The sequence below is a fragment of the Neolamprologus multifasciatus genome, chromosome 16 (assembly GCF_963576455.1).
Source record: "Neolamprologus multifasciatus chromosome 16, fNeoMul1.2, whole genome shotgun sequence".
Taxonomy (NCBI): domain Eukaryota; kingdom Metazoa; phylum Chordata; class Actinopteri; order Cichliformes; family Cichlidae; genus Neolamprologus; species Neolamprologus multifasciatus.
Genome location: NC_140454.1, coordinates 11,281,211 through 11,308,411, shown reverse-complemented (window position 1 = coordinate 11,308,411; position 27,201 = coordinate 11,281,211). Strand labels below are relative to the sequence as shown.

Genomic DNA, 27,201 nt, shown 5'->3' with positions numbered 1-27,201 from the left:
TTCTTGAAAAAGCACAACTTACCAGAAGCAGGAAGATTCAGCTCTGATAGGTGGCTGACAGTTACACTGAACACTATGTGGATGGCGAAACTCCGCCCTCTTGACAGGAAATGTGAAGCAACCAGTGTGAAAGAGAATGCGATGGGCTGGGCGAAATGTCACAATTTGATGTTAAATATAGGTGCTGCTAGGTAGAACAGCAAATGTGACACAGATGAGACTACACAAAGAGTACTCATTTTGTGTGGGTGTATACATCTAAAATATAAAAATAGAAAATACATCTACAATGTATGAAAAATAATTCAAATGAAAGGAGTATATTAACTGAACACAAAAGTACTCTAGGCACTCTTTTCCCTGGAAATCTGAAGTAAAAGTGTAACACCAGTTGTTGGGTTGTGTTACTTGTTAAAGAAAGTCTTGTTGTTGTTGTTGTTTTACTTTTAGTAAGACATTTCATGGTAGCATGCCTGCTAACTCAGCATTTCAGGGCTGTTTGGGTTGTTGATTTTAACCACATCTAAATAGAAAGAACATTAACAACCATTATGTCAACTGTCCCAACAGGAAAACACAGCACTGGACCTGCTGTATGCTCTTAATGCATACACTGCCACTATATCCCACCTGATATCTAAAATAAAAACAGCATCTCATCACATACGTTCATAGAGGTACCTCTCCTGAGGAAGGGCCTGCTCTTTTCAATTTAATATATAATCGCACCAAATCAAACAACAATCATTTGAAGGTTTGCTATATTTTATATTCTACAAGAATACACAGAAACCCCAACAATTAAACATTTCCTATGAGCCAGCACTTGGCGACAGTGAGAAGGAAAAAAACTTCCTTTAAACAAGAAGAAACCTCCGTCAGAGCCTCGCTCAGGGAGGGGCAGCCATCTGCCATGACCAGTAGTGATGTGTCATGAGCAGAAGCATCAGCTCTGTAGTGAATCAGAAGAGCCAACTCCCATCAAGTGAGAGCCGGGTCCCCACTTTTTTTAACAAGGTTTGTTGTGTTGCCACATTACTTAACTGCCTTCACACATAAATTTCTATGCTGAAATTGTGGTCTAATGTTTTGTGCCTCGGGTTTCTCATTGGCTCACACTCCTGCGGAGCTGCAGCAGGGACATAAATGAGAGACGAAAGGCCATTTTAGTTCCTATTAACAGGGTACTGCGACTATCGACTGACTGACTGACTAATTGCAGAGTTTACTTTTGTCTGTATGTCATATTTACGATTAAAAATCAAAAAAATTAGAAATTAAAGAAGTTTATTCAAATTAGACATTGATATTTTCATATGGGAATTGATCCTGCAACACTGGTAATAAAGGCATCAATATTTCAGGATCACTACCCCTCAGTCAGTGAGTGAGATGGTAGACAGCGGTGAGGAGGAGAGTCCGAGTGCGCCGCAGAAACACATAAATATGACTGACACCCGTAAACAAAGCAGCATCTGACTGCAGTTTAAAGAAGAAGCAGACACTAACTAAGAGGAGAAACCGCATCAGCCCATCCGAGCTGAGGCATTTGTCAACCTGCACTGACAACAGACTGTTTGGCTGCTGAGTTTGGTTCTATTTCTGTCCTGTGGATTTGTTTGTAGTATTTTGTTTTAAGTTTGATAAAAAATATTAAACTAAAGTAAGAATGCCTGCTTTCGTATCAGAACAAACAGACAAAATTACAATTATAAGGCTTCTCATTAAAACACTAAATGCAAAAAAGTTTATCAGCACACAAAGCATTCATATTCGTCAAGTAAGGCTAAAATATGAGGCTAAGTTTTTTGGGGGTTTTTTTTGTATTTTTATTTAGTTATTTATTTTTTCTTTCTGTTTTTCTTCTTTTTCCTTTCTTTTTTCTTTTTTCATTCCTTTGTATGGATATTTTAGTTGTTAAAAACCGAAAAAAAAAAAGGAAAAATATATGTAGTAACAAATAGCTGAAGTTGATGGTATTGTACAATGATTCCTAATGTCAATTAAAAAAAACAAAAAAACAAACAAAATTAATCTGTTACCTGTAGGGCTGCCACGATTAGTCGACTAGTCACGAATACGTTGACTATCAAAATCGTCAACGACTGATTTAATAGTCGACACGTCTTTTGAAGCTTTGTAAGATCACAAAAGACGCAGGAATAAGTAGTAGGATTTAAGAGTGTAATAACAGACTGAAACAGAAGGTGGCAGCACTGCATGTACAAGGATGCCAGCTGCCGTTAAACCCCAAAGAAGAAGAAGCTGTGTCCCAGAACTCATAGTGCAGCCCAGCTCAGTTTCCAACAATGGCGGAAGCTAGTTAGTTTTAACATTACTCTTATTATTCTTTCTGGGTCACAAAATAAACGTTTAACATATTTTCAGGCGAGAATGTAGCTGTGTAAAGCTCAAATATCTGCTCAGTTTATCAAGACAAATATTTTCAAAAGCGCTCCGACATTTTCGGAGACGTCTGTTACCCACTAGCTCGATTGCTAGCCGGGGGCAAGGCTCACTAGAGCCGGTGAGAACACCGGACTCCCGGCAAATCGTTTTCAAACCCACCGCCGTCTTTCACTACTGAGGTTAAACATGTAATATAAGTCACTTAGATAACTTAAAAATGTTATTTTTTTGGCTTTTTTCAGTATTTTATTTGTTCCTGAGTAAATCGGTTTGGCTGAGATTAAAGTTATAGTTTTTACACAGCTGAATAAACATCAAGCAGACAACTGATTATCAGAAGTGTGAGATGCTCGAGAATATACTCCGGTGTCCTGTTATATTTTAGATAGCAAGGAGTTTATTAAACCGAAACAATCTGCAAATTTCATTAAAATTAAAAAAAACCCCATCATCTTGTCTTTATTTTTAGTTAGCACATACCTTAAACACTTAAAGCTGTAAGCTAATGATAGTTATATAAGAGCAGATGCATGCTGGTGCAATAAGCTGTACGTTTTACATCCAATGGATGCATGATCTGATTAGTCGACTAATCGCAAAAATAATCAGTGACTAGTCGACTATCAAAATAATCGTTTGTGGCAGCCCTAGTTACCTGTGTGTGTCTGTGTGCACCTGATACGTGTGCCCTGTGAGGTTTAATTATAGTCACAATCGTGTTAAAATATAACATGTGACCCTGTATATTGTTCTGGGCTGTGGGGAGTAGGCCAGCTCAGTTTGGGCTGTTTTATCTTGTCTTCTGTGTGCAGCGAGGTCTGGTAGTTGCTAGACTGACATACTTTGTACAGAGATATTGAACATAACAAATGGAATACAAACTAAATACATTTTATACCTTACAATGTAATGTTTTGGGTGAGGAGTTACTTGTTACTGATAAGGAAGGGTTTACTAATATTGAGAAAGCAGTTTAGTTCTTGCTGGTACAAAAATATCCCTGCAGAAATTAATGAACAGTATTTTGCAGTTTTGACTCAGCCCTCGTTTCTTTATATGTTTCTTGCAAGAAACCAGGTTTGTTATATGTATATTTTTAAGTGGTCTCTAGTTCTCCAGCAAGAAATTCAACAAAAATGTTAAGATTTTGCAAAACCAGTTGAACCCCAAACCCCTGGTGATAGCAGAAAGAAAAAAACTGATTTCAAAGCAAGAAAGAATATGTGAATATGCAGCTGAGCTACGCAAACTGTCTTTATTTTGACTCTAAAGAGGGACAGACTGGTATTTGGCATTTACTGTTCAAGCACACAAAAAAGGCTAATGTCAGATAGGGATCTGGACTTTGATAAAGCATTAAGTATAGCTATTTCAATAGACTGTAGCTAAGCTACAACCCCACACCCCCCCCAAAAAGAGAAGATAAGATACATTACAATGACCTTAAATAAATCCAAAACCAGAAATGTCCCTGATGTGTTAAATTGTCTAATTATGCAAATGACTGTTGGTATATTTTTAAGGACAAAAACCTGCAGAAAGTGTCAGAAACAAGGCCACATAAAAAGAGCATGTAGAAAGAGAGCATACAGAAACAAAAATCTGAAAATAAGTTTCAAGGACAAAGAAAAACAAGTGCAAGTTAATTGGTGTACTTGCAAGGTACGTGCAAGAGAATGCAGCTAATTCTGATAGCATAAATACAGATGAAGATGACTTTTCATGCTTAGATTTTCATAGCATAACGGAAATGGACGGGAAAAGATTACGGATAATAAAAAAGAAGTCTGGTGTAAACCTGAAAATGGAGCTGGCTCAGCTTTGTCAGGAATTTCTCCGGCTGACTTCAACACACTGTTTTCCAAGATATCCTTAGAAAAGACCTCAGTCATGTTAAAAACATACACAGCTGAAAAGGTCTTCTTGGATGTACGGGGTTCCAAAAAATCCAGCTTGACTGGCTCACATTTCAAGCTCTCAACAGTTCATCAGGCCCAAGAGGTCCAACAGCAGTGCTAACTAAAGACTATCGTTGCTTTTGCACAGGTGCTTCAAAAAGGTATTGGTAAACTTTGGTAAACAGAAAGGCAAAAATTGAACTAGATAGTAAGGCAACACTGAGATTTCAAAAAGTGCGCCTGGTGCCATATGCACTGTGTGCAGAAATAGATGCCAAAAATAGATGTATTCTCTCAAAGGTAGACTGGAGTGACTAGGCTAAACCTACTGTTCTAATGATCAAGGAAGGAAAAAGTATAGGTGTGCATATATGTATAGATTTCTAAGTGAGCAGTACCCCCTGCACAAATTGAGGACGTCTTCTCGTCTATAGCTGGTGGCAAGACGTTGTCACAGGCCTATCTCCAAATGGACGTGGATGAGTTAAGCAGGAAGTTCCTAACTATCAACACACCTAAGGGACAGTACTGATACAATCGTCTTTGATTTGGCGTTGGCTCAGCTCCAGCTGTTTGGGAAAGAGTGACAGAAAGAGTGACGGAAAGAGTAACGGCGCTTTAGAATATACCACAAATGCAAAGCTACCTTCATATAATATAACTGTGACAGGTAAAGATGATGAAGATCACCTGCAAAACCTAAGCAAGCTCCTCACCAGGCTCGATAAGTATGGCCTAAGGTGAAGAAAGAGAAATGTTTTTCAAAAAGCTATTTTTGGTGGCCAGGAAGAGATAAACAGATTGAGGATATAAACAAAAAACTTCCCTGGCCCACACAATGTGCTTACACATGGCCCACATACCACAAAGAATGACGGCCCTTTGGTGGCCGAGATCTGGTTTGCCAGATGTGGCCCACACATGGGCCAGCACAAGGCCAGTATCAGACACGCTGGTGGTCCTGTGCTGGCCCAAGTGAGGATTAACTCTAGCAAACAAACAAAAAACGCTTGGAGACTGCTAGCACGGGGCACCCACACAAACGCAAAGCAGGAGATGAAGCATAGCTGAATATGTTTCCAAACCAACTTCTTTCTAAACCAAAGACTAGAAAATATGGTGAAGCATATTCTTGATTTTTAGTTCACCAACACTTGTTGTAATAACTAACTACTCCTGACATTTTGGAGATGTTAGCTCTTTATACAGTAAAGTTACCGCAGGATACAAATAATATCAGGCTGATCCTGCCACGATTTGTCCCCCAGTTCAAATCACAGACAAACAGCATCCCACAGTTGTTTATGTTTTTAAACCCATTTTGCACAGAGAATTTTCTTGTAAAACAAAGGGGGGCCTAGCAAAAAAACTTTGGGAACCACTGGCAAAGATGGTGCCATCTATGCCAGGCCCGGCCCATATCTGGATGACATATGTCTTATCACGCCAGAAGTCAGTCGGCAGTGCCGGCTTGATACTGCACCCAGGCCAAACCTGCTTGTTATGTGGGTTGCTCAGGATGCCATAACATTTAGAATGCCCTCTCATAGGCTCCTATATACTTGGTAGTGGCCATATGCATCCTGGCAGAGAGTGCACGCTGATTTTACATGTTCTTCATAGCTGTAGATTAATACTCAATATGGCCAGAGATCAAACCCAGGAAATCTACAACCGCAGAACAACAATTTCTGTTTTGAGGAGCATTTCCAGGAATTGTCTGCCTGAGCAAATTGTGAGCAATAACACCCAAGAGTATGGTTCTGATGAGTTCAGTGTTTTCATGCAGAAGAATGGCATGAAACGCTTTCAGTCACCACCACATCATCCAGTGACAAATGGGTAAGCAGAGAGATTTGTACAAACCTTTAAAAAATCAATTAAAGCAATAGGAAAAGGGGACATCTCTGCAACACAACGTGGACAACTTTCTTCGTAAACTCTGTTCATGTAACAACATCTTAAACATCAGCAATGCTGTTTATGATCAGGCACCTGAGCACTCATATAGACCTCTGTGGTAGGACTTGACTTAAGTGGTCAAAGAAGTGCAGGAGACTGATGCTGTCCAGTGTAGCAAGTGATTTATTCACCATTTTGTGACCCAAACAATATTTACAAAGAAACAAATAAGAAACTCAACTCTATAATTAACTCAGTTCAAATAAACATAACTGAACTTAAATCAACGGAAATTAAGGTCAAACTGCACACAGCTACACTGACCCGAACCTTTTTCTTGAAACACCTGAGTTCTTCTGCTTAAATAGTCCACTCAACAAAACAATTTCTCCTCTGGACTATTCCATTCAGTAGGTAGGTAAGATGAACATGATTATATTCAAACCTCTAGTACTCCTCTTTACTGGCAACCTAAACTCTGTGGTGTAATCAATACATATTACAACAATAAATCTATTTCTTCATAAACCCTCTAAAATCAACCTCAGATGAACCCAGAAGCTATAAAGCAGGAAGTAAAACTACATTTCCTCCTTTTGTTTCTGGAAGACAGGTAGGTAAGGTAAGTTCTAAACAATACAAATTAACAGTTGAAATAAATAACATTAGTGATGGCCAAATGAAGCTTTCTGAAGCATTGAAGCTTGTATTGAAAAACGGTTCATTACTAGGAGCTTTTCAACACAATCCTCTCTGGTGACATCTGGTGGCTAAAATATGAAGAGCAGCTTGAATCCACAAAAGAAAACCAACTGCTTCGTAATGATTGCTCACTCTAGTGAGTGGAATTCTGTCTGATATTGGGCCACCGTTGTGTTACTTTAAACGTGTATTTTTGGGGGTGACAAAAATGTTGTTTATTACTTTAATAAATAATTTTGACCAGTAAACTTTCCTTGTTTAAACATGCACCATGGTGTGGTCTTTCTTTGCTTATGACTTCTTGATGTTGGTAAATACAATAATTGAAAAATACCACGTTACATATAATATACATATAATAATGTACAACACATTATGGAGTATGCTTCTGCTGTGAGGTCCCGCCTCCATGTACTTATGCAGTTAATCGCTAGACGGATGTATTTATAAATAATATTATATTAGGGAAATTTTCCTATACATATTTTTGACCTGGGGGTAGAATTGATTGTGAACTGGAAAGGGAAAATGCTTATAAACTTGCAAATTAAAAACATGATGCATTTAATGTAACCCTTTTCCATTTGTATTTAAGAAGAAAATTTGTTCAAATGTGCGATGGCCGAACCTGTTCCTTTTCGTGGAGATAATTTCTCCTGCCTTAAGGAAAATCCCTTCACATGGCACAGAGGAGGCTGGAGTGCACAGAAACTGGTAGAGATGCAGTTATACAGTCTAACTGGGCCCCACAAACTATCACCTAAAAAGAATAAATAAATTAAATTGCTGCACATTTTGCAGACTAACAGTTTAAAATTATTTAAAACATAAAATATATATTTTTATAACATTAAATGTAAAGAGTCAAATAGAAGTCTTTCTAAAGTTATTTAATGATATTTATATTATGAAAAGCAGATTTTTGACATTTGAAGTTTTTCCCGTTGTCAGATAAAATAAACACGTACAAAACAAAAGCAAACAACAAGAACACAAAGCGGGAAAACCCACCCAATTGACCAAAATCAACTAAAAATACTCCCACACAACAGAAACTCCTCTATTCCTCGCTGGCTCCAAATCTCTCCGTGGAATGATCAGTGGTTTGCTATCTGTAACCATCAAAACACTCCACAAATCCCGCGAATGGTTCACCTGCTTATAAATCACTGAATCAGATACCAAAGCAGTTAGGTTCTAAATGAAGCTTCGGACGTCACTGATCACGTGACTCTGGCCAAATGAATCAAGCTTCGACACAGTGCTTCTGAAGCAGTGTGTTGATTTTTTTGACACACGCACCGGAGCGTCAGCTTCAAGCGCGCCATCACTAAAGAACATGTTAACTTAACAAACTTGTAGGAATTGATTTAAACCAAGATGTTATATTATATAATCTGTAAAAGTGCAAAACATAAACAAACCCGGGATAGTAGATGTTTGCCTATTGCAGACTATATATGAAATATGGTTAAATCAAAACAAGAATGTTAACTAAGAATATAGACAAGTGGTACTCTCACCCACTTTGTCAACCTCCTTCAACCAAATCTACAAAGCAAAATGCAGATGCAGAATAAATAATTTAACACACCTTCAAGCAAGACACCAAGGAGTTTTGATGTAGGACAACAAGTGTTAGTACGTGATTATTGAGAAACGAGTGGACACCTGGACAGTCAGTAGAAGTGGACCACTGATGTCTGACGTGGACACTGGAGACGTCATACTGATCAAATATTGAATGTTCAACCAAAGACCCTGATCAGCTGACATCTAACAATCGGGACACAGTTTGTTCACCAGGCATTTCTTGTTGGTGATCTGCGCATGGACACTTCAGTTATACTTTTGTTTATTATCTGTTTAGTCAAAGTGATTAATGGTTCACGAGTTAACCTACATCTGCATCTTTGATATAAGCTACACTGATGCAAAGACACAACAACGGTGACATTCCACCACCAAACTCCCAGCATGCACCAGAGTGAGTGAGAGAGTGACAGAGAGAGAAGATGATGATCTTAAAAGTATAAATTACTCCAAACACAAGTGGGGTGCCAGTACAAAAAAGAGAGAGGGGCACAGAGAGAGAGAGAGACTCCTTATTGAGGTTTTACAGACACATGACCACTAACATCACGTTAACTTGTTTGTCATTATTGTCATATATGACAGTCACAGTGACCAACCTGAGAGTGCAGCTGGCAGAGGAAATAAACGGCTTCTTTGCCCACTTAGAAACACCACAACAGCAGCCCTCATTTGTTCCAGCCCTGCTCCCATCCTCACCCTCACCTGGTTCCTGCACCGCTCCACTCACTGTAACAGAACACAATGTCAGACGCGTGTTCCTGTCAGTGAACCCCAGGAAGGCTGCCGGTCCAGACAGAGTACCTGGCAAGGTGAGGTACACAGCGGCTGCACTACCTGAGGGTCCTCAGGAAGTACAAACTGAACCCTAACCTGCTGCTGACCTTTTACCGCTCGCCCATTGAGAGCCTGCTGACATTCTGCATCACAGCATGGTACGGCAGCTGCACTGAGTTGGACAAAGCAAGACTGTAGTGTAGTAAAGGCAACATATAAGATCATTGGCTGATGAGCACAAAGCCATAACCACCCTGAACTCACACATGCACTGAAGACACAGTTTCACCCCCCCCATTCCAAGGATTTCCCTCTATAAACCACCAGTGTGCAATAACACAAACTGTATATAACTCTATTTATTTACATATTTATTTCCTTTTTTTTACCGGATTGTATTTTTGCACATTTTTATACTTTTTCTGTAAATACTGTTTATATGTATATAGCCCCCCACATGTTTGCACTGAGATTCTCTGTATCTCATTGTACATCTGTATAGTGAGAATAAAGGCATTGTATTCTATTGTATTCATTTAGGATCACGTGACTAAGCCAGCTGTCACACAGGTCGGTGTAAGAAAATGTGTATTCTTGACCAGCTGACAAAAACCTCCTTGTGACTTTGGTCACCAGCTTATTGCTGCAGTCTTAGTCTGAATGGACGTGAGCTGTCTACAGTTCGCTGAGCTATAGCGAAATTGCGAAAGTACAGCCAAACCTGAAATGGTGATTGTTTGCTTTTAAAGTCAAAGCCGGAATAGAGAAAAATGCAGATCAGTGCCTGCCAGTAGTCAAGATTAAAAACCTCCAGTTCATGCAAATGTATAGGGTCATCATGAGGGCTTCAATTCAAATTACTTAATTACATTTTTTAATTAATTTATTATTTTTTTAGTCGTCATCATAAACACGAGTCTTTCACCCACATTTAAACCTAAAACTGACCTGCCAAACATACATACCTATGAGCAAAGTGCAAATGCAAAATATGGCACCATTAAGCCATTTACTGAGTCAGTGATCAGCTACTACCCCTTTTGTTACTGGGGCAGTGTTACTGGGTTTGTTAAATACACACACACAAACACACACACACACACACACACACACATACATATATATATATATATAAATATATATACACATACATATGTATATATTATTACAAACATAAGAAATAAAAAAATACATGCAACACATAATGTAATTGTTATGAGGTACTTCTGATGGTCAGGGCATAAACAGGAAGAAAAGGTGTAGTCTATTGATTACTGGGTAGTGGAAAGGGGGTGGGATTAAATAAGTTTATGCTTCTTCCTGCTCCTTTTTGAACATGAAAGTTTTTTGTTGTTGTTGTTGCTTTGTTTTCCTTTTGCTTTGCTTGTCTCTTTTTTATTTCTCCGTTGTTGTACTTTAAAAAAAAAAAAAGATTCAATTCAATCCCCGAAAGAATTTGTTTCCCCTGCGTCGGGAACACTCGCTGCGCAGGGAGCGCGGATTGATTACAACTAATTAGACGTGGAAGTAGTGATGTTTTACTTTGGTGAAAAATGAGTGTCGTTACATCACCGTTCAGTTTGTGGGTTAAAACAAAAAGTGATACATTTATTCTCATGTGTTATCGGACAACAAACCAACGACATTTTTCCTGATAATTATCCTGTAACTTTACTGAACAAAGAAATAAAACCTCCAACATTTCAGGGGTAGACATTCAATATAAGAACTGTTTGTGAACTAAAAATCAAGAATGACGGATACTATTTGTCCGTGATTTGGAAAGCCCAGTGCGTGCTCGCCACGCAGGGGAAACAAATTCTCTCGGGGATATCTACCGTGAGGTTGACACGACACCTGGACGGGTAGCGTTCCAGATCAACGAGCAACGGTCAAACACAGGTGTGGTACACTTGCTTTTCAGGAGCTGCAACCGACAAACCAGGAAATAACAGCTGAATATTTCATCTGTGACACTTATGAGGTTGTGTGAGGATATGTTGAGCAGTGCAGCATCAAAAGCAATGAATTCGAAGGAAAAATGAAGACAGAGTCAACAATATCCGTAAGTTTTAAACACCGATACACAGTCCATCCTCTCTTTCAAGGCTCACTTGGTGAGTGGCGTGATGACGTAGGTCACGTACCTTCACGGCGAAACTGTGCCCCCTTGTGGTGACAACTGAAATACTGCGTTTCAGTTAAATAACAATAACTACAACGCAGCCCAACACATTTCACAACTAGAGAACACAAATTGAATATCTCAGCATTTTTGTTCTTGACCAATAAAATAGTAAAAACTGTCTCGACTTTACCTGGTGATATTCTCATGCACGAGGCGACCGCGAAAACGCCAAACAAACGTCACCACACCGATTCAGTTCACACGACGGTAAGAGCCAACGATCTGGAAAATCTTGTCTTCGTTTTTACTCAGCATTTTGTTGCTCCGATTCACAGCGTTCACAACTAAAGTGTGCAGTTTGGTTTGTGTGCACTCAAACAGAGTCGAGTCAACTACTGCCACCTGTAGCCAAGTGTCATAGACTACAACCAGACACATCTCTGTCACCACGTTTTTATTCCCGTGTCATGCACAATACATTTGTAACTTTTTAAGTGTAAGTTTTTCGTTGTGGCGTCATGCAAAAAAACCTTTAAACTAAGTGAAATTGTATTGTGTATTTATTTTTGGCCTTCATTGGTAAGAAATACCTAATTATAGCTACACACAAGTTCTAGAAATCACCACTCCTATTCACAGATGAAATAGTCAGTGTTTATTTCCCTGTTTGTCCTAGCAACCCCTGAAAAGCAAGTCTACCGCATTTCTGTTTAATCGTCACCAGTTGATCCGCGACTCCAGTTAATCTCGAACACCGGACACGCTGAAGGTCTCAATAAAAGAAGAAGAAGAATATTAAACGATGAGAAAACTTTGTGTTGTGGTACGGCTACTAAGAATAAGTATTAAGTTTGAATCTGAAACGAAACCGAAAGTGAACGCCTTGAATTGGGTTTCCTGAGTTGTTGCTGTTGTTTTTCCTTTTACTAGGAGTCAATCTGGGCTTCAATCAGTGTTCAGTATTTTCGTTTGCTTACATCTTGGGTGTTGGTTTGAAGTGTTGAGGACAAATAGCAAACTGGATCTGGATTCACTTGCTCTAATGTGAAGATCAGAATAAATGGTCACATGAATTTGGTCATCAACTCTGTATGTTAACTCAGGGTTTTCCCTGCACTTTCATAGGAAAGTTCTTGCTGTCTTCATATCACATTTGTAGGTAGACTAAAGGACTTTTCTATAGGAAACAGCAGGCTAGATGGAGCAAAAAGAGGTTTTCTTTTAACTATTATTTTTATTGAAACCTTATTGCAATAGACAAGTTATTCAGAACTAAAGCTGCTTTCCAATAGCAGGTTGGTAAAAGTCAAAGCTTCTGGAGGAGACTGACAGCACAAAAACAAGAATGTTGCATTAGCACTCACCCTGCCTCAGCTCCACTTTTCCTCTTCCTGCTCTCAACACTAAATGGAGGCTGAAAGGACTTTCACTTTGGCTGCCATTTTCTCCTCCCACCTGCATTGACAGGAAATATTTTTTCCCCAAAACTTTATTAGCAATTGCCAAGTATATACAGAACATCTTAATGCCAGGAATAAAAGTGAATAACAGTGGAGAAATACTAAAAGAATAATAACAGAACAATAATACAAAATAAATATAATAGAGAATCACAACTTTACATAACATTTCTACAACATATCATTCATTTTAATTGCCTCTTTGTTTGCAAGTACTTTGACTGTGGTGCTGCATTGGAGAAGTTCTTGACAGACGTGATTAATATGTGGTTCGGTGAATATGATATTTTCCCAGGAGCAGCAGAAGTTGAATGAAGCAGGTGAAGTTTTTTTTTCCTCAAAACATGATACAGTGCCCTCATTGAGTTATTTGTTAAGTTTTCTGCCTAATATAATGTTGTAAACAGTGATGGGAATAACAGCGCTACAAGTAACACCGTTACTAACGCCGTTACTTTTTTCAGTAACAAGTAATCTAACTAATTACTATTTCTATCGTTACAACAACGTTACCGTTACTAACAAGAAAATGTGGTGCGGATGCGTTACTATTTTTCAACACACACACACGGTTGAAGCTGTCTTCCGCTTACTGGGAGGTAGGAGGGCAAAACAATCGCACGAGTGCTGCTGATTGGCTGAGTAAGAGTAAGGTAGTCATGGAAAACCAATCAGAGGTAGACTTGGGCAGATGTTCACATACAAACAGATAGCACAGTAACAAAAGTCATGGAAACAGTGTTGCCAACTTAGCGACTTTGTCGCTATATTTAGCTAGTTTTCAGACTCCCTAGCGACTTTTTTGCTAAGAAAAGTCGCTAAAAAAAGACGCGAAAGCGCATATGGCTTTTACTCTCAACAAGCAGCGGGTGCTGTAACGCAGTCAGTTCTTCTTTTACTCTTATGCTGTTTTGTGGATCAGGTTTAAAACTACTTATAAACACACACACACACAAAGTAACTCCACCAGAGTGCCTATTTCGGGTCACTTTTGCCGGTCCAAGCCTGGGTTGGAATTGTGACAAAAAAACAATAATTGCTAAAAGAAATTTAATTTGTAGTTCTAAATAAATTCTAAATGCATTTAGGACGTTTTTTGCTCACTTTATGTCTCGTCCACGATGTTATTTCTCTCTCCAGCAGCGTAGGTTACAATTACATTAGCATGAGCAATTATGCAAATTAGGTGATGACGTCATTTGGCGACTTCTAGCGACTTTTAGGACAACCAATAGCGATTTTCCTTACTGAGGAGTTGGCAACACTGCATGGAAAGCCCGGATAATTCGAAGTTAGCATTTTTTTTTAAGTGGTGGTACAGACATTATTTTTCACTCAAAGAGGTAAAAGGCAAGAATCTGTATGTAAAATGTAGCCTATGCCCTGGAACAAAGTGCCTTTCCACATCAGTTACAAGCAATTCAAATCTTACGAAGCTCAACGTCATATGCTTCAACAAAACTGGTCGCCAAGAATGATGGTGTAGATGCTAGCAGGCGCAGCTCAAACCCAGGTGAGGCTAACATGAGCTCAGCGAGCAATGGAGATGGAGTGATGCAATCCAAGCAGTCTAAGCTTGATTTCTCTTCTCCACAAACATCTGTGACTGTGACACAGACTGAATTAAACAAATTGATAGCCATGTATGTCGTTGAGAACATGCTGCCTTTATCAACAGTTGAGTCAGATTCCTTCAAGTCTCTTATTGCCAAGATACCAGCAAGAGGAGGGGTCGGCCCGCCATGCAGAAAGACTTTTTCCAAATACATAGACACCAAGTATGCTAAAATAAATGTTGAGCTCAAAAAGACATTTAGTGAGTTAGGATACGTCTCTACAACAGCAGACATCTGGACTGCATATAATAAAAGCTATATTGGTGTAACAGTACATTGGATAAATCCACACAGCATGCAGATAGAGAAAGCAGAAGATTCAAGGGTCGCCATACGCATGATAATATTGCTGTTGAGTTGGACAACATTCACTCACACTATGGCATGTCCCACAAAATAACATCAACTGTGATGGACAATGGCTCTAATTTTGTCAAGGCCTTCAAAAAGTACCAGCCAGTTTAGCAGGATGACTCTGAGAATGATGAGGACGAGGTAACTTTTACAAACAGTGTTGGTGATGATAATGACAACGATGATAATGTAGGTGTGATGATCACTCTGCCGCCACACCAGAGATGTGCATCACACACATTAAGTCTTGTTTCTTGTAATGATGTTGACAAGTGGCTACTTTCACAAACAGAAACAAAAGCAGTATTTAGAAGTGCTACCACAAAGTGCACAGGGTTATGGAACACGGTCAGTCGTTCAACAGTGGCTGCAGAGACAGTGGATGGCATTATTGGAAAGAAACTGCTAGTTCCTTGCACTACAAGATGGAATTTGTTTTATGATTCCTTGCCTCGAATCTGTGAGATTTCTCTGGTTGAGCTGAACACCATCTTCTCCAGGTTTGGGTTGACAGCCATGATTGAGCGGGAACATCAGTTCATCAGGGAGTACTGCACTGCCATTCAATTCAATTCAATTCAATTTTATTTATATAGCGCCAAATCACAACAAATGTCGCCTCAAGGCGCTTCATAGATACAGAGAAAAGCCCAACAATCATATGACCCCCTATGAGCAAGCACTTTGGCGACAGTGGGAAGGAAAAACTCCCTTTTAACAGGAAGAAACCTCCGGCAGAACCAGGCTCAGGGAGGGGCGGCCATCTGCTGCGACCGGTTGGGGTGAGAGAAGGAAGACAGGATAAAGACATGCTGTGGAAGAGAGACAGAGATTAATAACAGATACGATTCAATACAGAGAGGTCTGTTAATACATAGTGAGTGAGAAAGGTGACTGGAAAGGAAAAACTCAATGCATCATGGGAATCCCCCGGCAGCCTACATCTATTGCAGCATAACTAAGGGAGGATTCAGGGTCACCTGGTCCAGCCCTAACTATATGCTTTAGCAAAAAGGAAGGTTTTAAGCCTAATCTTAAAAGTAGAGATAGTGTCTGTCTCCTGAATCCAAACTGGAAGCTGGTTCCACAGAAGAGGGGCCTGAAAACTGAAGGCTCTCCCTCCCATTCTACTTTTAAATACTCTAGGAACAACAAGTAGGCCTGCAGAGCGGGAGCGAAGTGCTCTAATAGGGTGATATGGTACTACAAGGTCATTAAGATAAGATGGGGCCTGATTATTTAAGACCTTGTATGTGAGGAGCAGGATTTTGAATTCAATTCTGGATTTAACAGGAAGCCAATGAAGGGAAGCCAAAACAGGAGAAATATGCTCTCTCCTTCTAGTCCCTGTCAGTACTCTTGCTGCAGCATTTTGGATTAACTGAAGGCTTTTCAGTGAGTTTTTTGGACATCCTGATAATAATGAATTGCAGTAGTCTAGCCTGGAAGTAATAAATGCATGAACTAGTTTTTCAGCGTCACTCTGAGACAGGATATTTCTAATTTTAGAGATGTTGCGCAAATGGAAGAACGCAGTCTTACATATTTGTTTAATATGTGCGTTGAAGGACATATCCTGGTCAAAAATGACTCCAAGGTTCCTCACAGTGTTACTGGAGGCCAAGGTAATGCCATCCAGAGTAAGAATCTGGTTAGATACCATATTTCTAAGCTTTTCAGCGCCGAGTACAATGACCTCAGTTTTATCTGAGTTAAGAAGCAGAAAGTTAGTGGCCATCCAAGTCTTTATGTCTTTAAGACATTCCTGCAGTTTAACTAATTGGTGTGTGTTATCTGGCTTCATGGACAGATAGAGCTGGGTGTCATCTGCATAGCAGTGAAAATGTATGCTATGTCTTCTAATGATGCTGCCTAGGGGAAGCATGTATAATGTAAACAGAATTGGTCCTAGCACCGAACCCTGTGGAACTCCATAATTAACCTCAGTGTGTGAAGAGGACTCTCCATTTACATGCACAAATTGGAGTCTATTAGATAGATATGATACAAACCACTGCAGTGCAATACCTGTAATACCTACAGCATGTTCTAATCGCTCTAATAGAATATTATGGTCAACAGTATCGAATGCTGCACTAAGGTCAAGAAGGACAAGCACAGAGATGAGTCCACTGTCAGAGGCCATAAGAAGATCATTTGTAACCTTCAATAAAGCTGTTTCTGTGCTGTGATGAACTCTGAAACCTGACTGAAACTCTTCAAATAAACCATTCCTCTGCAGATGATCTGTTAGCTGTTTGACAACTACTCTTTCAAGGATTTTTGATATGAAAGGAAGGTTGGAGATTGGCCTATAATTAGCTAAGACTGCTGGGTCTAGAGATGGCTTTTTGAGTAAAGGTTTAACTGCAGCCACCTTGAAGGCCTGTGGTACATAGCCGATTATTAGAGATAGGTTGATCATATATAAGATCGAAGAATTAATCAATGGCAGGACTTCTTTGAGCAGTTTTGTAGGAATGGGGTCTAAAAGACACGTTGATGGTTTGGAGGAAGTAATTATTGAAGTTAACTCAGAAAGATCGATTGGAAAAAAAGAGTCTAACTTAACATCAATGAAACTAAGAGTAGCTGTAGATAATATTACATCTGTGGGATGATTATTGGTAATTTTTTCTCTAATGATAAAAATTTTATTTGTGAAGAAGTTCATGAAGTCATCACTAGTTAACGTTAAAGGGATGGTTGGCTCAACAGAGCTCTGACTTTTTGTCAGCCTGGCTACAGTGCTGAAGAGAAACCTGGGGTTGTTCTTATTTTCTTCAATCAGTGATGAGTAGTAAGCTGTTCTGGCTTTGCGGAGGGCTTTCTTATAAAGCAACAAACTATTTCTCCAGGCTAAATGATGATCCTCTAAATTTGTGACACGCCATTTCCTCTCCAGATTACGAGTCATCTGCTTTAGGGTACGTGTTTGAGAATTATACCACGGGGTCAGGTACTTCTGATTAGAGACCTTAGTTTTCACTGGAGCTACAGTATCCAGAGTCGTACGTAGTGAGGAGGTGAAATTATTAACAAGATAATCGACCTCTGTTGGGGTAGCGTTCAGATAGCTGCTCTGCTCTGTGTTGGTACAGGGCATTGACGATGATAACAGTGGCTGGATTATATTCTTAAACTTAGTTACAGCGCTTTCAGAAAGACATCTACTTTGATAAAGTCCACTCTCCACTGCTGCGTAATCAATTATTGTAAATGTAAATGTTATCAAGAAATGATCAGACAGGAGAGGGTTTTCAGGAAACACTGTTAAATGTTCAGTTTCTATGCCATATGTTAAAACAAGATCTAGAGTGTGATTAAAGTGGTGGGTGGGTTCTTTTACATTTTGAGAGAAACCAATTGAGTCTAACAACAGATTAAATGCCATGTTGAGGCTGACATTTTTAGCATCTACATGGATGTTAAAATCACCCACAATAATTATTTTATCTGAGCTCAGAACTAAATTAGATACAAAGTCTGAGAAATCAGACAGAAACTCTGTGTAAGGCCCAGGTGGACGATAGATGATAACAAGTAAGACTGGTTTCTGAGTTTCACAGCTGGGGTGGACAATGCTAAGCATCAGGCTTTCAAATGAATTAAAAGTCTGTCTTGGTCTTTCATTAATTAATAGACTGGTGTGAAAAATTGCTGCCACACCACCCCCTCGACCTGTGCTTCGAGATTTCTGGTAGTTAGAATGACTCGGGGGTGTTGATTCATTTAAACTAACATAATCATCCTGCTGCAACCAGGTTTCTGTAAGGCAGAGTAAATCAATTTGTTGATCAATTATTAAGTCATGTACTAACAGAGACTTGGAGGAGAGAGACCTAATATTTAATAATCCACATTTCACTGTTTTACTCTTTGGTTCAGATGTGGATACTGTATTGTTCTTTCTTTGTGATTGTTTAAGTTGTTTGTTGCTGGTTTTTAGTTTGTTTTTTGTCTTTTTGGAAGCAGACACAGTCTCTATGGAGATGGGTTTTTGGGGGGGTAGCAGGATAAAGACATGCTGTGGAAGAGAGACACAGCACAGCCATGAGGCCACTTACAGTGATCCTGGACATTCTTCAGGGAGAAGACAACACTTTTATGGGATACTGCTACCCACACTGGAGACATTGATGTTTAAGACCCTGGAGTTGAGCAGTGACCTGCAAATTCTTGAAAATCTTCCAGAGGCAGTCGTCACAGTAAGAACTTGTGTTTTTAACCAATTACCCAACAATTGCATTTTATACATATGGATGGAAAATGCATATTGTTAGTTTATACATCTTATTCTATGCTTTAGAGTTGTATGACTAGAGATCAGACCTTTTGCTGTAAAGAAAGACCAGAAACCATGTACTTTAAAAAGAACAATTATGAAAAATTTAATGTCAAATGCAATATATTTTTAAAGATGCACATGATATATAATGTGGTGTGTGTGTTTATGTGTATAGATGGGTTGTATAATATATGCTCAGTGTTGGGGAGTAACGGAATACATGTACCGCCGTTACGTATTTAAAATACAAAATATGAGTAACTGTATTCCGTTACAGTTACCGTTTAAAAAGGTGGTATTTAGAATACACTTACCTTGTTGAAATAAATGGATTACAGGGCGGTACTTCCCTGTTTCATATTGTGGCGGGTCAGGCCTGTTTGGGTTTTGTTTGACAGCTACGTTCTGTTGTTCCAGGTGGCAGCGTTACGGTTGCCATGGTTACAACTCTCTGCGTGTTTCCTGGGTGAGACAGGCCTTTTTGTTGTGTTGTGCTAAGCTAATAGGCAGAATGCTACCGGTATAGCTCTAAAGAATGTAGCATCATAGGCAGTGTAGTCCGTGCTGCTGGGAGAATGGAATGCCATACACGTTATGTGTCTGTGAGTGTGGGAGGGAGAAAAAGGAAAAGTATGAGCTGTCATCGAGCAAAAACGGGAGCTGGAAGCATGTAAATATAATAATAACCACTGCAGCCAAGAAGAGTGCCTGACGAGCCCACCTGTAAGTAAGCTATTAAGACTCGACTGTACACCGTGTTCGTGTTTTCCTCCAAAAACAATAAGTTCTGTTGGAGCAGCCTTTCAACGCCTCTCTCTGTCTCTCGCTAGCAAAGTTGACCCAGACAACAAAGTAAAGCTAGTTTTCCCGTATTAGCCAGAGGTCCCTTTACTACGGTTCGGAGCCGCGGACCTTCAGTAACAGTAATAAATCACAGCAATAGTACATTCATGTAGTTGTAAACAGCATGATAATATATTAAGTAATCCAAAGTATTCAGAATACGTTCCTCTCATTGAGTAACGTAACGGAATACGTTACAGAATACATTTTGGGGCATGTATTCTGTATTCTGTAATGGAATACATTTTAAAAGTAACCTTCCCAACACTGTATATGCTTTACATACTTTACTTTCAGGCAATCAAAACAAGATTTTCAGAGGTGTTGGAAAGTGAAGATGCTCTCTTGGCTGCTGTGACTCTGCCCAAGTTCAAACTACATTGGCTGCGGACACAGGAAAGGAAAGACAAGGCCAAGGCAAGTCTGCTGGCAGGGTGCCGGAAAACTGTCCTTGGCAAAGACCAGCGAGCAGCTACCAGCACACCAACATGCCAACTTAGCACAGACTCAGCCACAGAGGATAACTTTTTTTCCTTTGAAGATGAGGACGACACCTCTGCTACTGCAGAAAGTCAAGTCATAGATTATTTCAAATCAGGATCGCATGGAATGGACTCTCTGAATAGATATGTACTGATAAGGAATATTTCACTCAGATACAATGCAGCCACGCCATCCAGTGCCCCAGTAGAAAGACTCTTTAGCCTTGGACTGTTTAGCTCGTCTTCTCTCCAAAGAGGAACAGACTCTCTGATGAGAAATATGAGAAGCTCCTTGTTTTGAGATACAACCACCGGTTTTTCAACGGCTAGGATGAATGGATGTAAGGGGTTTGTGGATGTGGCAAATAAGAATTCTTCATGTTTTAAAAAAGCAGAGGACATTAAAACAGGCTCTCTAATATACATCTACTGCAAGAACTTCAAATAGATTGTAAATGGCCATGGAGTTGACACTTTGTATTACCTGTTTACATTTTTATACCTTATAAAAATGTTTTAGTTTTATTATACAGTGTACTTTTTCAGTATTAAATTGAAATCACCTCAACTATTTACTTTTGCATTGAAGAAAATACTTGTTTAGCCAGAGTCCTCTAAAGCTGTTACAGTTTGGCTCATTTAATTTGCACTACATTGCTAAAAGCACAATTTAATTTAATACTTATTTGATAGTCAGCTGCAGCCTGTTTATGTTTTATTGTATTATTTATTACAATTTTTTAAAAATAATTCTCTCTACAATTATAAAATATTATCTGATTGGTGTTTTGTCACATTATCACAGTAACATTTGAATAGTTTGTATACATATATATTAATGTTTACTGTTATTTACTTCAATTATATATTTAGTCTTATAACAGAGAGTTGCATATATGTTTTAGTATGTTCAAGTATGTTTAGTAATTTATTTTTTATTGTTTTAGTAACTTTGATTAAGACTCGATTCAAGTTGTTTTACATATTTAAACATTTTTTAAAGAAACACAATAGTTACTTTTCCTACTAATGAATTACTTTTATGATATTATAACTCAGATACTAACTCAGTTACTTTTTTGAAGAAGAGACTAGTAACTGTAACTAATTACCTTTTCAAAGTAACTTGCCTAACACTGGTTGTAAATCATTATAACACATATATGCACTAATAAAACAAATGATATATTTTACAGATGATTTTTTAGTGTATAACTCATATTAAGAACATATTATAACTGAGAGAGACTATGTGAGTTGATCACCTAGCATACATTCTCACATAAGACACTGACACTGAATTGTTAATGCAGGGCCTAAACTTCTGCAATGTCTTTAACTGGGTATATATTATCTAGGATTTTAAAAGAAACTTTCTTAACTTTATTGCTTAAGTAAATGATGCCCCACCAGAGCCCTGTTACATTTGTTTTTCTGGAGAGTTGAGAAACCTTTTAGCTTTTCTGTTTTTCCAGTAGAATTTTATGATGTTGCAGATTTTAACATCCATGTAGTTGCTAAAAATAACCCCATCAGCACGGCATTTAATCTGTTATTAGACTCAACTATCTTCTCTCAAAATGGAAAAGAACCAGATTATTATCTTGTTAATAATTTTACCCCATCACTATATGTATGACTCTGGATACTGTAGCTCCTGTAAAAAAGAGAGCCTCAAGTCAGAAGTACTTGACTCCCTGGTATAACCCTCAAATGTGCAACTTACAGCAGATAACTTTTAAGCTGGAGAGGAAATGATGTATCCCAAATTTAGAAGATCATCATTTGGCCTGAGAAAAATGGTTTGCTGATCACTGATTGAAGAAAACCCTAGGTTTCTCTTCATGACTGTAGCCAGGCTAATTATAGGCCAGTCTCCAACTTTCCTTTCATCTAAAAATTCTTGAAAGAGTAGTTGTTGGGCTTCTCTCCACTGGATCTCTGTTAGATCCAGAATATAATATACTCTTTGTACTTTTAGCTTCTACTTTTTTACATCACACTGTGCACTTCAGGACATTCAACTATGAAAGGTTTTTTTAGAGAGTCAAACAGGAGCTTGTACTTACAATCATGTTACTGCTGAGTGATCTTATGAAGTGATGACTTTCATCCATGTAACCTGACAAATATTATTGTTATTTTAGTTCATTTTCACAGACAGCTAAAGTTTTGAGCACTATGTGCTTTCATGTTTCATTTAAAATTCTTTAGTCCATCCACACACACACAGACTAAGGCTACGTCCACACGTACCCGGGTATTTTTGAAAACGCAGATTTTTCTATGCGTTTGCACCTTTCGTCCACACGTAAACGGCGTTTTCGGTCACTGAAAATGGAGATTTTTAAAAAAAAATCCGTCCAGAGTGGATATTTTTGAAAACTCAGTTTTTGCATTTACGTGTGGACGAGAAAAACGGAGAAAACGCAGAAAACGCAGCGTCAAAGGGGTGTGCACTTTTTGACGTCACACTGTGCGCCACGTTATTGTTTCGGTGAAATGAATTTCTACAATACTGTTACTGTTAATTGTACTCTCTGCAGTGTTTAAATGCTTTGTTATGTGCCAAGAGAGGTGGCTTTGCTTTTGTGTTCTATTTATCTTTCAGGTGTCAAGCCTCCACCTATTGGCCAGTTCGAAGTTGATTGGCATGTGTCTATTGGCTGGTCTGGGCCCAGTTGGCCAATCACACGCCAAGGATCACTACAAATGAGCAGCTCCCTGGCCAGCTGGGGGCTGCTGGCTTCTGCTATGACAAACATTTGTGAACAGGCTTCTTTGTATTATTGTGTGGTGGGAGGCTGGACAAGTAAGCTGGGGTACCCTATACACCGATTGCAGACGTTAAACTGTTAGACACACTAGGTTATGCGGTTGATGCCACTTTTGTATGTTTTCACTGACCTTTTGTCGAGCAGCTAGGTAAGCCTTTTGTTTTGCATTTTTGTTTTAGTTAGGCCCTGGGAGCTCTCGACCTCTTTTTGTGTTATTACTTTCTTTAATTTGGCTCAACCGCCCAGTCCTCCTCCCCCACCTTTTTTCTTATAGATTCCAATAAATCCTGCCTGATTCTTAACTGTCCTGTTGTCCTCCTCCTTCATTGATTGTGGTTGTCCGGTGTTGCTGTCTCCTTCCTGTTTGCCACCACCATGGTGGGGGGGACGTAACATGCTTACATATACACACACAGTTACTGTCCCTCCACACATACGACTCGGTTCTGCTTCTATGCCCCATCCTTGTTTACTATTTCCCACCGGGGCTTCTAGACTTCTGATTGGCCAACATTTCTACACTGTTAGGAATATATCGCCACCTGTTGCTTTGGCATGTTCCTAGCAGCGTTTTCCTTCATTTCTGCCTTTACGTGTGGACGGGATTATTTTTTAAAACGAAAACGGAAAATCTCTGTTTTCAAAAATACCCGTGTACGTAGCCTAAATCGATTTTGAATTGCCCTGTACTTGAAAGAGATTTGATGGAGGAGGAACCGAGGGGAAAAGTTCTTCTTTTATATAAGGAACAAAACCAAAATGTCCATCACAGGAACTCAGAAAATAGTCCAACACAAAATGTCCATGAAAAGCACAGGGGCCCTGTAAACAAAACAGGTGGGCCAATAACAACCATGGGCTGCAGGGAATAGAGTCCAGAAACATAGTTCAGGGGGCCGACCCCGGTCCCGACAGTACAGGAGCCAAGGGGAAAGCATTTCAGGGGGCCGACCGTGCGGACGGCGACGTGGAAACAGTTCTGGAGGCCGACCGTGCGGGCGGCAACGGCGGCGACGGGGAAACAGTTCTGGGGGCCGACCTCGACGGCGATGACGTCCAGCTGGTGGCCCGGAAAGTGGCCGGCAATTCTGAGGTACAGAACGTGGCTTGGGCGGCAGCGTGGCAGCCGCAGGACCAGGCGAGGCCAACACAGAAGCAGAGGCTGGACCACGCGAGACCGACGCAGAAGCAGAAGAGGCTGCTGCAGGCGAAGTTGAAGCTGAAGCTGGACCAGGCGAAGCTGAAGCTGAAGCTGAAGCTGAAGCTGGACCAGGTGAAGCTGAAGCTGAAGCTGAAGCTGGACCAGGCGAAGCTGAAGCTGAAGCTGAAGCTGGACCAGGCGAAGCTGAAGCTGAAGCTGAAGCTGAAGCTGGACCAGGCGAAGCTGCAGCTGAAGCTGAAGCTGGACCAGGCGAAGCTGAAGCTGAAGCTGGACCAGGCGAAGCTGAAGCTGAAGCTGGACCAGGCGAAGCTGAAGCTGAAGCTGGAGCTGAAGCAGAGGCTGGACCAGGCGAGGGAGAAGCTGAGGCTGACGCTGGACCAGGCGACGGCGTGGCAGCTGCGGACGGTGACACTGCAGGTGACGGCTGAAAGGGGCCGTCACCTGTGTGCCGCTTCCTACGGGAGGGGTAAGTGGGCGGAGAAAACAGCTGAGCCTCGGGCATGCAGAACGGCGACACCGAGGCTGGAGCGTGGGCATCTGAAGAGACGCAGAGAATTCCCACTTGAAGCGGCCGCGGCTTGGGTGCAGGTGAAGCAGCAGGTGGGGGCTTTCGGCAGCTCCTGGGACCTCCGAGAGCCAGCCGAGTTCCTCAGAAAATCCTCCTGTAGTCAGGAGTGCGCCACGGCCTAAAGCTCCTCCTCCAGCTGGGCAAAGGCAGCATCCTGACGCTCACACAGCTGAGAGCAGTTTGCTGGGTCCGTGTAATGGTCGCGATCTTCTGTCATGTTTCGGCTGTGTGGCAGGCAGGAATTGGACCCAGACGCAAACTCACAGGGACAGAACTTGAACTCAAAAGCACAGCTTTATTGCTGGAAAACAGATCACAAACAGTACAAAACTAAACTGGGAAAAGCTAATTATAATGTACACCAGGAGACACGGGGAGAATCACACACAGCATGAGGGAGATTGCGAGACTGACACAGAGAAACTCAGGGCTTAAATACACTGGGAAATAATGAGGGGAATGAGACACAGAAGGGGAGCACAGCTGGGAGAAATCGGACATAACGAGACCCAAGGGAAGCAAACTTAATACATTCACGTAGGACACAGACCTTCAAAGTAAAACAGGAAATGTAACATAGACTTGACTAGGGGAGACAGAGCAATTAAGAAATACAGAACAACAACAAAGAGACACAGAGTGCAGCTACTAAATACTCAGAAAACTAAACAGAATACAAGAAAGCCAAAGATAGAATAAACTGGGGCAACAAAGAGAACTAAGATCATAATACAAAAACTCAGAGACACAAGAAACTCAAAACACTGGGTCACCGACCCAGGACTGTGACACAAACAGTCAACACAACACAGTCAACCAGTAAAATAAATTGTAAAGATCACAATTTAGGCCAGAATTAAATATTGATCCTTTTATTCCACTCCATTTTAAATTTGCCACGGCTGTCATTCAGTTTGCCATCGCAAAGAAGACTGAAGAGCCTCCATCATCATCTTCTTGGACGGGGACGGCAGCAGTTTCTTGAACGTCCTCTATCTGCTGCAGGTTGAAGGCTCAGTTATCACTGGAAACCTGGGAAGCATAACTCTCCCTGCATCTGTAATCCCACAAGCAGCAAACAAACTTGGCCATTTATTTTTTAATGCACCTTCTCAGATGAATTCACTGCGTGTTGTGCCCAGGGCTGGACTGGGACCAAAAATTGGCCCAGGCATTTTGACTAGAGACCAGCCCACCAGGTATTAAAGCCACAAAGCCTTTGAATGAAAACAAATGCTGTTGTGACAGTGATGTACAATCTTCTTGGTATATGTATGATTTCTATACATTTTACATCAGATTAAAACTTTAGTTGTAAGATTCAGATAATTATTTATTAAAAGTGAGACATTTTAAATGAGAATAAGAAAGAAAAGTATTTCTTTATGCCCCCCTTTCCCTGTTAATGCCCTACCTGGCCCCCCTGGCAAAACTTTTCTAGACCCGCCCCTGCACAGTTACCAGCTGTCAGCTACTTAGAAAAGGATCCTGGTGTTTTTGTCTCTCAGAAACAGTTCATAACTTCCCTTCAACTCATTCATGTCACCTAAAAGGTAAACCTGTTTCTCCATCACCTGTTCAGCTCTGATGATTCAGTAAGGACATCTCCTGGTTTCATCTTCATGTTTCCCTCTCACCACATATCCAAACCGATATCATGACCAGCAGCTTTTACAGCTGTGGCTCCAGCAAACATCAGCTGATACTAGAAATTAAAATCAAATAAATTCTAACAACAGCTGATCAAGCTTAAACGTGCTGCTGTTGTTTAGCGTGACATCCGCTGGTTTCCTCTTTCTGGGGCAAAGTGGGCGATAAACAAGAGTGAAAAGCTGATCAGCTGATCAATTTTATGATTGAAGTAGCAACAGGAGAAGGAGGGGTAGAGAATGAGCGAAGAAGCAGCAGCTGACAGCGTAAAGACAGAATAACTCCAGCTTTGTGTCTTTTTCCATCCTGGCTGAAGTACGGGACAAACTGTGTACCTTTTCATCTCGACACGAAACACGTAATATTTTCTCTGAATACAAGAGGATTCCCCTTTTTACCGAACGGTTGGCAACTCTACTAACTAACCATATGAATAAAATAAAGTTCACTATCAGTAACATCATAGCACCCACCCAGCTGTATAGAAACTCCGTCATGCTAGCTAGTACACAGTACAAGTTATTGACTGTAAAAATGAAAATGAACTACATCTAAACTTGGTTTATATCTGACCGAGATAGACTGCAGGGCC

At 40.2% G+C, this 27,201-nt stretch overlaps 1 protein-coding gene and 2 pseudogenes across 8 annotated transcripts in view; 2 read left to right on the top strand and 1 right to left on the bottom strand.

Annotated features, from left to right (window-relative positions):
- The window catches only part of itgb2 (integrin, beta 2), a 31,472-nt gene extending 18,623 nt beyond the window's left edge, over positions 1-12,849 (bottom strand). For 2 of the 7 annotated variants that reach the window (XM_085135884.1, XM_085135885.1), the window contains exon 1: positions 11,600-11,719. The gene's annotated coding sequence lies outside the window, so the exon portion shown is untranslated. Of the gene's footprint in view, positions 1-22; positions 765-9,103; positions 9,297-11,599; positions 11,720-12,773 lie in introns of those variants that run through there. The other 5 variants (XM_085135882.1, XM_085135883.1, XM_085135881.1 and 2 more) reach the window with 4 other exon arrangements.
- A 93-nt stretch (positions 12,850-12,942) lies between these two features.
- LOC146500341 (uncharacterized) lies at positions 12,943-18,082 on the top strand (annotated as a pseudogene).
- An 810-nt stretch (positions 18,083-18,892) lies between these two features.
- Positions 18,893-21,240, top strand: LOC146500340 (uncharacterized; annotated as a pseudogene). The gene is made up of 2 exons (XR_014869856.1): positions 18,893-19,047; positions 20,268-21,240. The product of XR_014869856.1 is annotated as an uncharacterized LOC146500340 (transcript).
- The last annotated feature ends 5,961 nt before the right edge of the window (positions 21,241-27,201 follow it).